Genomic DNA, 13,475 nt, shown 5'->3' with positions numbered 1-13,475 from the left:
CTTTTTGTTGAATTGCCCATACTTAGACACAAAATGGGCTCTTGTGAGCCCCTTCTTTTTTTTTGATTTGCCCATACTCATATAAAAAAGGGCTCCTATGAGCCCCCATAAAAGGGGGCCCTTCTATGATCTCCGCTAGCACGAATCATAGAAGGGGCTCATAGGAGCCTCTCTTTTTTTTGTTGATTTCAAAACAAAAAAGGGGCTCACATGAGCCCCTTCCACTTATACGATCAATGCTAGCAAAAATCATAGAAGGGGCTCACAAGACCTTCTTTTTATTGTTGATTTACCCATACTTAGATAAAAAAGGAGCTCATGTGAGCCCCTTCCCCTTCTATGATCTTTACTAGCACAAATTATAGAAGGAGCACACAAGAGTCCCTTCTTTTTTGTTTACTTGCCCATACTCAAACAAAAAATGGGATCTTGTGAGACCCTTATTATTGTTGATTCACCCATACTCATACAAAAAAGGGGGCTCTTGTGAGCCCCTTTTTTTCTCATCCCAATGCATGGTCCTTGGATCTTGGATCATGCAATTCCAAATCTTCATGTGTACGATTCAAGGTCTTTGTGAATACGATTCAAGATGCCCACATCCATGATTTAAGCTCAACCCGATACACGATTCAAGATCTTGGATCATGTGATTAAAGATTTGGATCGCATGATTTAATACCTTGGATCGTACGATTCAAGATATTGGATCGTGCAATCCAAGAACTTGAATCATGTGATAAGGTTGAGCTTAAATCTTGGATTGTGGGCATCTACAAATCTTTGTGTGATTTAAAATATTGAATCGTGCATTAAGAACTTGGATCATGTGATTGGGTTGAGCTTAAATCGTGGATTGTGGACATCTACAATCATGCGATCCAACTTCTTAAATCACCGTTTGAGCTTTACATAAAGCGAATGATCCAGGATCACACAAAGATCTTAAGCTGCACGATCCAAGATCTTGAATTGTGTGATCCAAGATCTTGAGTCTTGGATAGGGACGAGTTCAAAAAAGGGGCTCATAATAGATCATAGAAGGGGTTCACAAGATCCCCTTCTTTTTTGTTGATTTTTCCCATTCTTAGACAAAAAAGGGGCTCATAAGAGCCTCTTCTTTTTTTGTTGATTTGCCCATAATCATACAAAAAGGGGCTTCTATGATCCGCGTTAGCATAGCTCATAGAAATGGTTCACATGATCCCCTTATTTTTGTTGATTTCCCCATAGTACTCAGACAAAGCAAAGGCTCTTATCAGCCCCTTCTTTCTTGTTGCTTTTCCCATACTCAGACAAAGAATAGACTCTTGTGAGCCCCTTGTTTTTTGTTGATTTTCCCTATATCATACCAAAAAGGGGCTCATGTGAACCCTTTCTTTTTTGTTTATTTGCCCATACTCATACAAAAAAGGGGCTCCTTTGAGCCCTTTCTATGATTTGCACTAGTGCAGATCATAGAAGGGGCTCATAAGAGCCCCTTCTTGTTTGTTGGTTTGCCCATACTTAGACAAAAAAGGGACTTATGTGAGCCCCTTCTATGATCTGTGCTAGCGTAAATCGTAGAAGGGGATCATAGGAGCCCCTTCTTGTTTGTTGATTTGCCTGTACTTAGACAAAAAAGGGACTTATGTGAGCCCCTTCTATGATCTGTGCTAGTGTAGATCATAGAAGGGAATCATAGGAGCCCCTTTTTTTTGTTGATTTGCCAATACTCAAATAAATAAGAGGCTCATGTGAGCCCTTTCTATGATCTTTGCTAGTGTAGATCATAGAAAGGGCTTACAAGAGCCCGTTTCCCCATACTCAAATAAAAAAGGGGCTCATAAGAGCCCCTTAAAATTTTAAAAAACTAATGCAGCGATCAATGCTTACCCCCTCTCTCTCTCTCTCTCTCTCTCTCTCTCTCTCTCTCTCTCTCTCTCTCTCTCTCTCTCTCTCTCTCTCTCTCTCTCTCTCTCTCTCTCTCTCTCTCTCTCTCTAAAATGCACCACGCTCGCTTCTATGCCCACTTGCTCCGATGGTGTGATGATCCGACAGCCTCCATGCTCCGATAACTACACACGATCTGTCACCCCTTTGCATGCAATGAGAGAAGGAGTGTCGAAGGTGAGAGGGAGAGGAAGGGATGAGGTTTAGGGTATAGTGTTAATATATAATTTTAATAGTGCTAATTGTAATAGTAGAAATCATATGGTGTTATTATATTAGTGATAATTGTACGGTTGTATTAACTATTACTCGTATAGTAACTAATATTGCTAGTTATATTAAAAATTTTAAATAGCTATAGTAGCTAATATTATTATATTTTATGATATGTTGGAATATTAGTATGATGTAATTAGCTTAGTAGCTAATAATATTAAATTATATGATATGATGGAATATTAATAGAGTGTAATTAGGGGCCAATTCTATTGCAAAGATTCTCATTAAAGTGGGTGGATGTGTGATTCTCAAATCTTGATTTCCCTTATTCTTTCTTTTATTACCTTTGAATGTTAAGAGTTAATACCTAAGATTTCATATCATGGCCATGCACTTTATTGACTTTGCCCATCTAGTTTGGTTTCCACCATGTAAAATTTATTTCAAACTAAGCAATGGGAAACATTGGGTTGATATATTCATTTTAGTCCCATGGGCAAAACATCATATATGTATTGCGCATCCGAGTTATCATGGTGAGGCATTATAGGAGCTTATTCCTTTAGCTTTTTAGGCTCTTCACCATTCAAAGGAATACACATGTGCAGATGTATACTTTCTCATAGAAACTTTATCATGGCAGTCCATGGTGAGTAGAGGACAGAAGATAAAGCAGCACAAAAGGTAATTAAAAAAATTGAAGAGGAGAGAAGGGAAGGCTTAATGATGATAAGGTGATAGGTTGAGCTAAAGAAAAGGCAGCAACATATAGGCTTAGAAAATTAAAACCAAGGAAGAGGAAGACAGTAGGAATAAGCAAAGGTAAAAACAAGCAAAAGCAAGAACATGCCAAGGCAGGAAAAGGTAACAATTGACTGTATAGTTAAAAATGACGATAGGAGTAAGCGACGGCCCATTATTGGCGAGGATGGCTCACAATAGCGAAGAAACAATGACTAGGCACTTTAATCGGTAGCAGAAGCAAGAAACATGCGATGACCTACTCACATAAACAATCACTAAGTGGGAACAGAGGACGACATAATCTTCTCTCTCTCTCTCTCTCTCTCTCTCTCTCTCTCTCTCTCTCTCTCTCTCTCACACACACACACACACACACACACACACATTTTTTAAAAAATATAATCCATGTTATATTGCTTCTTCACTGTATAAAGAAAGAAGCCCTCAAAAGTGAATTCTTGAACAACACTCACACAAGTTGCAGATGGATACTGTCAAAACAAAGATTGACGAAAGTAGTAATAGCGTGCAATCCGTAAAGTGGAATGAAATATTGTCCACAAGGCCCTAGTCCATATTAGAAAGGGCCATATGTGATCTAATCTAGAAGGCCACCTGCCCAAAAAGCTTAAAAAATATAGAGAAGGAATACCTTGGGAGGATCAAAGTCTAAGAGAATGTGAAATTTGCCTAAGGAAACTTTTGGTCTATGGAAAAGGCCAAGATGTGAAATTTGCTTAATGAAACTTTTGGTCTCTAGAGACAAAACCAAGATGCATCACTGTTTTCATTTTGCACAACAATAAGAAGGGCATTTTGAGGCAATTATGTGTTTGTTTTCAATAAATTCTCCAACTGGGAGCACTCCCACAAGCATAGCCATAAAAGATCTCCAATTGGGAGCACTCCCACAAGCATCACCATAAAAGATCTCCAACTGGGAGCACTCCCACAAGCATCGCCATAGAAGATCTCCAACTCAGAGCACTCCCACAAGCATTGCCATAAAAATAATCTAGATTTGAGTGGAAATTTATTGTGTAAGATTTTCTTCAAGTTTTGTTTCTGCCAACGAGTTGTCTTAATAAGGAGCCAAGTCTTATTAACTCAATTGATAAACCAAGGCACGTGAATAATCAACCTGTGGCCACAACTTGAGAGAGAGAAAAATTAGGATAAGGTCTAGGATCACCCTATGGAAAATCCAATCCTCTGTCCATTTCACCATTTGAAACAACCATACAAGAGGAGTAAAAGACTACAATTTTTCTTGTAACATGCACCATAAAGGTATGTAGTGCATACCCAACTACCAATGGCTTTGAGCTCGAGGAAAGGACATAACATTTCCTTCAACTCATTAACAACATCTTGGCAAACCCAAATGCCTTTTATAGAAATAAAGTAAGCTCGCCACCATGGGGAACAAAGGCTAAAGGAGAAGGGAATGCATGGTTCCAAAAGACACTTTGTTATCTCACAGGAATGCTTCTAGTCTCCAAGGAGATTCTACAAGGAGATGAGAGACATAGGGGCATCTAGAAATCTTACCCTCCACATAGCCAAATAAAAGTTCCCAGTGAGTTAGCTTTGCCATTTGCCGAATGTGCTTGTGTTTACATTAAAGCAGAGAGCTGTAATTATGAGCATCCAAGGTTGTTGCTACACGAAAAGCTAAAAGTAGAGTGGCATTGTGTGCCAAAACATGATTCCATATATTCAAAATATTAAGCCCTACATTTCAGCAAGTATATGAACTCATGCTTAAGAAGACATAAGGCCTTCTTATAATGAGAATTTCACCAAAAGATCTCAATGCTTTTTGTCATAAAACAAGAGATTTGCTTTTTAGACCATGCTAGAAGAGGGATAAAAATTTGAATGTAAGCCATCAAAATCGATTGAACTATTCTCAATCTAACATGAACTAGCCAAGTAGAGAGTTTCTAATATTCCAATTTAATCATAAGTTTTTGCAACACTCAATCTGTAGCATCACGAAGTGAAAGATTCTATCCCATAGGATATCCCAAACATCTGACATGTTGTGTAGCGATATGATTTGCTTAGGGCATAGAACATTTGAGCATCACTAAGAGGCAATAGTTTTGGTTTTTTTAAATTGATAAAAAGACATGTTGCCATTCCAAACATATGCAAGGCGTTCAGAGACATTACAAATCTGATTGCGTATTCTCATAAAATAAGAAAGAGTCATCAGCATATGCCCAAATGCCAACCATCAACAAGGAGACAAAGCCCATGTAATTTGCTAGCCTCTATGAGCTTATCCATATATGTCAAGAAGGGATAAGTAGCAATAGCACATAGCAAGGCACTAAGAGGGCAACCTTGAATAAATCTACCCAAAACACGTAGAGAGGATAAGACTTTTCCCAAAATGCATATGGAGGATACCAATCATAAAGTTTTTGACACAAATCCTTTTTTTGGCACTAGTCTTATTAGTCTCTCTAGGTAAGTAGAAGGCATGATGCCCGAATTCCAAATTAAGCATAAGCAAAATTGACTTTTCAACCATAGGCCAAAAATATAGAAAGGACTCCATAGTTTTTGACACAAATCCTTTTTTGGCACCAGTCTTATTAGTCCCTCCTGCTAAGAAGAATGCATGATGCCTGAACTCCAAGCCTCATTAATCACAAGCAAAAGGACTCTTCAACCAAGGCCAAAACTGCAAAAAGAACTCCACAATCAATCTATCCCATCCTAGAGTCTTCCATTTACCAAGCATCTTTATTGCCCTATCCTAGAGTCTTCCATTTACCAAGCATCTTTATTGCCCTATTCAGTTCCCTACCTAAAAACATGAACTCTAAATCAATTGCTTCATCCATATCTATAATGTTGGAAACATGAGATAGAAGCTTCTACCGATCCCTACGAATATTAGGAGTCAATTGGGGCAGTGTTGCAAAAACATGCTAAAATTGCATCACACATTCATGCTCTAGCTAGTGTATGTCATGTGTCCAATTTCCATCCTCTTTCACCACTCTAGATATACATTGTTTTCCTCTCAAAACATGCAAGCTTTTGAAAAAAATATTTAGATGAGTAACCCTTATCCAAAAGGGGTTTTGGCATGTGATCTAACTTACCATTTCTGTGATTTTTGATGGTCATTGAGAGCCAAAACCCTTATCCAAAAGGGGTTTTGGCATGTGATCTAACTTACCATTTATGTAATTTTTGATGGTCATTGAGAGCCAATGCATGCTTTGCATAGACAATACGATCCTCCTCTTGCTATAATAGAATGCAAGTATGATTGGTCTCTCCTCCAAAAATAACTGATATATGCATTGTCTTTCTTCCCCCAAGTACCATTTTCCATATTCAATGATATAACCATTTACATATGGGTAGCAAAATGATAACTGTTTGTATACGGGTAGCAAAATGGTAACCATTTGCATACGAGTAGCAAAATGGTACCATTTCCCATATTTAATGATAATCGTTTGTATATGGGTAGCAAAATGGTACCATTTTCCATGTTCAATGATAATTGTTTGTTTGTATATAGGTAACAAAATGGTACCATGCAATGTCTATGTTCTCATACATTTTAGTGTATAATGTGACTGACATCAAAAGTCATATTCTAAAATAGTGCATGTGAGAGATAGGAATTGTTCACTAGCAGAAGCCATTTAGTGGTTAAAGAAGCCTCATCAAGAGGCATATCAAAGAACAAACCCAACCAAACGGGTGCATAATTAGAAAGGTTCAAAAAGTAATCAATCCACATACAGTTAAAATGCAAGAAAAGTGATGAGCTATGGTGGATCAAATGCAAGAATCAACATCATTAGCAAGTGATAATTAAGATGAGATTAGTGAGTAATTAACTGATAGCTTAATGTAGTCATGGATACTAAAAAACCAGCAATTTCTCATTAGCACAAGCTCAATTTATACAAGTTTGTCCATGATCTGCTCCTTGATGTGTGCCACCTCGGGACACCTCATCCTTGATTCACTCCACCTCTTTTGCTTGATTCTCTCTACCTCTTCACTTTTCCCAGAATATCTCCACACATCCTAGATCTTCTCATGCTACCCTTTATTCTCTCCCAGTAGATACTTCTCACCTTTTTATTGCTACCCACTCATTTACAGACTCTCTTTTACAGCCTCTTGCTAAGGGTTTGTTCTTGTCAGAATATGCAGCGGAGATGATAACCAAATCTGAGAACACTAGAGCAGCAAGAACAGTGCAGAAAATAGACAGCACAAGAGAAGGAGAGAGATAGGCATGTAACTCTGCTCTATATACACAAGATCTCGAAAAATACAAGACAACAATGGCAAGGGGCTATGGGGCCATTTTATAAGGCCCCAATCATGCAGTCGGCTTGTAGAAAGGCAGCCCGCGAGACAGGGCCTGTATCTCCACCACGACTAGCCAAAACCCTCAGTCAGCCAGTTGTACTCAGTCGACCAACACATATCTGAGGTCAGGGACTTGAAGGAACTGTCGGCCAGCTCATGGGCCCTCCTGTGCCAACACAGGGCAACCACCCAAGCCAAGAAAAATAGAAAAAAATGGGACAAAAATATGGAGAGTGGAAAAAAATGAGAAAACACCGATGGGCACACCCACAACAGAGGCCCTGGTGTATAAGTATAGAGAGGAGATGACTTCTAACGCCCCCTCAGCTCCTGGACCAACCCCAGGGAGCTGGAGTGCCGTTGGAGCAAAGCTTGAGATAGCGATTTCGTGAAGAGGTCCATTGCACTATCCTCCGTCGAACATAACTCTAGCAAGATGTCATACAGCAACGATCTTTTCACGAACAAAGTGCCTCTAGATGACCAAGGATTCCACTAGGGGAAACCTAATCTTGCCAAGTAACCTTTGCAACCACACCACCTCGAAAGCAGCACCACCAGCAGCCCATGGCTGCCTCTTACTGCTCCAAAATACTGCTCTTGCACCTGAAGTAGATCTCCTCGTGTCTGGATCTCCTCCCCAATACGAGTCACTCCAGCTGTGGAGTCGGACTCTATCCATCAATCCCCCTCCTATGTAAAAGAGTCCAAGATCCTTCGTACGCTGCAAAAACCACAAGATATGCAATCCTGCCTCCCAAAGAGTCCTCTGCAAACATGAGCTCAACAGCCTCATCAGGAAGCTCCCGTCCAATCTGGTATCCATCAACCAAATCAATGAACCATTCTACTTCTGAGTCAAAGAGGCATCATACTGCTCACAAGGATAAACACATGTTACGGTGGGATGCCAAGTCCTGGAAACCTGCTAAACACCACTCAAGGCCTTTTGAAACCTGTAAACCACCCCCTCTGAATCCAAAACCACAAAGCCTGGAGAATGTGCAACATCCACCTCCTGCAAGTAACGTGGAAAGAACTTCCTCATTTATAGGAGTTTCTTTGTCTCGAATACTACGAGACATCAGAGCATAAGTTACTTGGAAAGTTTCCTCTGACTAACGAACACAAGAACTACCAACATCTGTACTGGAAAGTTCCTACCAACTGCTGCCATCATCTGGCAAGCTATCCACCATCTGGTCCGGGAAAGCTTGCACCTGCAGCGTATCCACACTTAAGTGGCCATTACCAGACTGCCACTCATCACAAAACTGAGGACCAAGGAGAGAGAGTGTTGAAAGTTTGTAAACTCCATTCTCCACTCCACCTTCCCAAACTACCTGGCCTGTTGCCTTATCTCCGAGAGTAACAAAATGCTCATCAAACTCCACCCGTACGCCAGTCTTGCAAACTTGATGCACTGACAAAATAGATGAAACCAAGTGACGGAACATACAACACCTGGGAGGAATGCTTCCCCCCTCTGCCATCGGGAACAATCTCTAACCTGCCCTGTGAAATGGGATAGTGGCCAGTAAGAATGTGACCAAAATACCTCCAGAGATCCTGTAAATCTGAACAGGAAGGAGTCATGTGCCTGGAAGCACCACTGTCTAGAATCCACTCCCAAGCGGAGAGTCCTCCAACCTCCTCCTTGCCTGAAGAAAATGAAACATCAGTGTCCAGCACCTCCAGGTGCACAAAACCTGGAGTCTTCATGATTGCTGTTGCGCTGAGGATTCTTCACCCTTCTCAGTGTTCCGCTTGGGACACTGCCTCCAATAGAGGCCTTTCTTGCCACAATCATTTTACAGGTCCTCTCTGCCTTCAGTTTCTTGTCGCGGTCTGAGTCGTAAAAATGAGAAAACACCTAATAAGGACAGGCACACCCACAATAGAGGCCCTGGTGTATAGGTATAGACAGGAGATGACTTTTAACAATTCCCGCACACACACCCATTCACTTGTATATTTTAACACATCCCCTCGAGTGAATAATCCTAGCACACCTGGACCCTATACCAAGTTTCTTTCTTACTTGGTAGCCCGCGAACCAGTGCCTCAAGTCCCTAACTCATAGTCCTTGACACTCTCTCTCTATGTGTCCAAGGCTACTATAAGTGCCCATGACCTTAACTAAAGTGCTCACACATACATCTACCACATGGCCTACATCATCGGTGGCTCAGAGGTGGTTTTATTCTATTGGGGCAGGTCATTGGGTTGTGGGGTTTCTCACTCTTTCTCTCTCAGAAAAGATGATCTGACTCCACTTCCTTATAGGAGTCTCCATGAAGTTTGCTAATGTCGATCCTTCTTCACTGGGTTTAGTGTAGTAGTCTCTAGCCATGTGTCCTGGTTTCCCACAGTTGTGGCAAGTGAAAGTCCTTCCTCGTCCCCTGCCTCTTCCTCTTCCTCATCCTCATGAGAATCCTCCTCGAGTGTAGAAAGCTCTTTCCTCTCCAGTTGTAGGGTCCACCCCTTTCTTCTCTTTAACCTTAGTCTCTTGCTCTAGTAGAGCTCCTTCTATCTCATGGAGCTTCAATTCTGGTACATTCTTTAAGGTTGCCACAATATTTTCATATTCTCCTTTGTCCACACTCTTCAGAAGCACTCATCATCCTCTACCTTCTTACCAATCGCCGCCAGTTGTTGCTTAATGCTTTTGTATTTGTTCATGTGTGTGGTTAGAGGTTCACTTTTCTTCATATCAAGTTTGTAGAATTGCATTAACAGATTTATCTTTGAAGTTTTTGCTTGAGTGCCAAATAATTTATTGAGTTCATCCCATGCATCTTTTGCCCGTTGTATCCTTGTGATGTGGTGAATGATTTCATCATTTAAACTGAGTGCAATGAGTGCTAATGCTTTCTCATTCTTACTCTTCCGCTCATTCTCCCCAATCACCTCTAGGCATTCATCTCTTCTCTCAACTAGCCCCCATAGATTTTTCCTCATGAGCAAATACATGGTCTTTGTTTGCCATGTATGAAACAGCTCCCTATTAAATTTAGCTATTTCTTGTGCCGTGCTCATGATGATGGGAAGGGGGCCTTACCTCTTGATCCAATTCAAGATTCAAGGGCAATGTCTACCCTTTTACAACTCAAATGTGGTTTTAAATGATGATTACAACAGGTTTATCACAGCATAAATTCACCAAAAATTACATAAAGCCAAGGGTAGATGATCTATATTGAAAGATTGGGATATCAAACCATCTCTGAATTGCAATCTGAAGTGATAGGGATCTATATCAAATACCCAATAGTAAACTTAAACCCTCAATTGCATCAAAATGCAGTGTCTACCCTTTTACAACTCAAATGTGGTTTTAAATGATGATTACAACAGGTTTATCACAGCATAAATTCACCAAAAATTACATAAAGCCAAGGGTAGATGATCTGTATTGAAAGATTGGGATATCAAACCATCTCTGAATTGCAATCTGAAGTGATAGAGATCTATATCAAATACCCAATAGTAAACTTAAACCCTCAATTGCATCAAAATGCAGTGATTAGTGCTGATTAATCACTGGTTAGTGAAATAATCCCCTCTTTTGTGTGCAAAAAACAAAGTGTGCGGGGAGGCCATATATGGGGCTTTAGAGTTCAAATGAGCTCAACTCCTTTCACAGGCATCAATAGCAGTTAGTCTAGTAGAGGATCAAGCCAAGAAACAAAAGATTTGACCAAACATTGAATGCTTAATCTCTGTTTTACCAAAGTCACTTGCAGATTTGATGCAGAGCTTGATGCCACTTCTCCTTGAAGAATTCCTAGATTCTGAGGTGATAGGCTTGTAGAGCACCCTTGAAAGCCCCATGGGGCCAAAAGAAATTAGACTAATTTCATTTGTAAGAGACAAGATCTGCAAATTGCTTCAAAACTTTAGCGCCTGCAAATCGACAAAAATCAGGAGCAGCTTTCTGGCAATGATTTGGTGATCTGAAGCTGGCTATATGTGCCTAAGACCTTTTTGCCTAATTTTGAGGCTAGAGGGACATTAAGCCCCTCCACCAGCTAGGGGTGCAGGGGTTTAGTTAAAAAGAGTCAACATCATTAGCAAGTGATTAGATGATAATCAAGATGAGATTAGTGAGCAATTAACTGATAGCTTAATGTAGGCATGGATACTTAAATACCATCAATTTCTCATTAGCACAAGCTCAATTTATACAAGTTTGTCCATGATCTGCTCCTTGATTTGTGCCACCTCCCCTACATCTAGGGGGGACACCTCATCCTTGATTCACTCCACCTCTTTTGCTTGATTCTCTCCACCTCTTCACTTTTCCCAGAATATCTTCACACATCCTAGATCTTCTCATGCTACCCTTTATTCTCTTCCAATAGATACTTCTCACCTTTTCATTGCTACCCACTCATTTAAAGACTCTCTTTTACAGCCTCTTGCTAAGGGCTTGTTCTTGTCAGAATATGCTGAATTTCTCTAGGCTACTTTCTCACAACAAGTTAGCATACGATAATGACTCTGAGTATTGTCATCAATGAGGTGAAGGGGAGTTATTAAAATACCCACAAATAAGAGCATTGGTGGACAAACAAGATATATCGACTCATAAAATGCCACAAAAGAGTTCAACAAGCTGAAATTGTGGGGACATATACAAAGCCAAACTTATAGAGCTCCCCATTAAGCATGCACCGCAAAATAGTCAGTCTACCATTTGGATCATTATAAGCCACTCTAGGATGTAAAATCTACTTAATCAGTACGCAAACACCAGAAAAAGAACTCACACTACTGTAGTATATACTATAACCATCAAAGAAAACTGTCTTGCCAACAAATTCATGATGGTTATGCTCTTGGAAAAACATGATATCAGGATGCATCTTATGTATATATTCCCAAACAAGTCTCTATTTATTAGATGAACATAAACTGTGTACATTATTGTATGAAACACATTTTATGGGTACATTCATCATCAAAATAGGAGAAGGTAGATAGTTAAGTAACCATCATGTGTATATCACCCTATAAAGCTTGAATGCCACCTTTCATAACATGAGACCAACGCATGTGAGCATCTATCTCTATAGAGGTAGATGCAATACCAAAAGATGAAGCATGAGTTTGCGCATAGAGGAGGGATCAAACCAATGAGGGAGTTATAGTTGATGTGGTTGTATAATCTTTTTGGCATTAGGGGTTTGCCATATATTAACCTTTTTGGCATTAGGGGTTTGCCAGCCATTTGCATCAAGAGCAGCTCTGCATACATCTATAATAGTAGCTTTGTCCTTAGAAGCTATGTTTTTTTGCAATCCCTTTTCCTCTAGTCTTCATACCAATCGTAGATCTTACTTGACCCATCTTAGATGCAGGAGCATTAGCATTGACCAAAGCTACCGATGGCAGGGAATCAGCAAGTGTGTGTAGCACATCATCTACTTCCGTAATAATCAATTTAGGGATTGGTTTATCCGTGACCCATAAAACACCAAGTTTATTATGATTACCTATCACATTGGCCTATCACATTGGGGGGGGGCAGATAACTGTGCCACAAGAGAAGAGCATCACAAAAAATGACGAGGAAGCCAATGACTTCCACCCAAACCTTAAAACACAAAAAAATATTATGATTTCCTATCATATTGGGGGGTAGATAACTGTCCCAAGAGAAGAGCATCACAAAAAATGACAAGGAAGCCAATAACTTTCACCCAAACTAGATAGCGATGTTGCACTTGATAGTCAGTAGTATGGGTCCATGGTAGCACATGGACCATCTGTTGACTATAAAACAAAGGAGACTTTTCAAATAACTATTACTTGATATGAGGCTGCTGCTTCCACCGAAATTGAACAATGATGTTGCACCTGGTAGACAGTAGTAGTGGTCCATATGGTAGCACATGGACCATCTGCTAACCAAAAAGAAAAGAGAGCTCTCAAATAACTGTTACTTGAAATCAGGCTACTTGGGCACCACTTTATAAAAACCACAGGCTTGACCAACAACAAAGAAGAAGGCAATAAGCAAAAATAGATGATAGACAATAAGAAAAGGGGACCATAGTAGAAATAGGTGACAACCTATAGCAAAGACAGATAGGAGAAAAGGACACCCTATAGAAGCAGATAACGGGCATAACTACTCTTTGCAACATTAGAAAGACGTGACAGCCCTCAACAAAGACTGACAACATCCTAGATATTTGCATGAAGAGAAGAGGCGG

The sequence above is a fragment of the Cibotium barometz genome, chromosome 44 (genome assembly GCF_041138505.1).
Source record: "Cibotium barometz isolate CiBa-2024 chromosome 44, ASM4113850v1, whole genome shotgun sequence".
NCBI classification, from domain to species: Eukaryota; Viridiplantae; Streptophyta; class Polypodiopsida; order Cyatheales; family Cibotiaceae; genus Cibotium; species Cibotium barometz.
Note: the sequence above shows the minus strand (reverse complement) of the source record.